Raw genomic sequence first — 234 nt, forward strand, 5'->3', positions numbered from 1 at the left:
TCGTCCACGAACCGACCAATGCTCGCGCGCAGGAGCGGAAAGCGCTCCCTTAATTTTATTTTTTAATTTCATTTTGCCCGAAGGACGGACGTAACGCCCTTCCTGCAGCGTAATGCTATTAAATGAAGGCTCTTGTTTTTCAAAGTCTGTAAAATACAAACGTCTGAGGCTAGCAGCAGGCCCGACGCCCAGTGTGGCAGGGGGGGGGGGTTTTGGTTCCCCCCGGGCGCCGGT

The sequence above is a fragment of the Merops nubicus genome, unplaced genomic scaffold (genome assembly GCF_000691845.1).
Source record: "Merops nubicus isolate BGI_N331 unplaced genomic scaffold, ASM69184v1 scaffold16515, whole genome shotgun sequence".
Classification (NCBI taxonomy): Eukaryota; Metazoa; Chordata; class Aves; order Coraciiformes; family Meropidae; genus Merops; species Merops nubicus.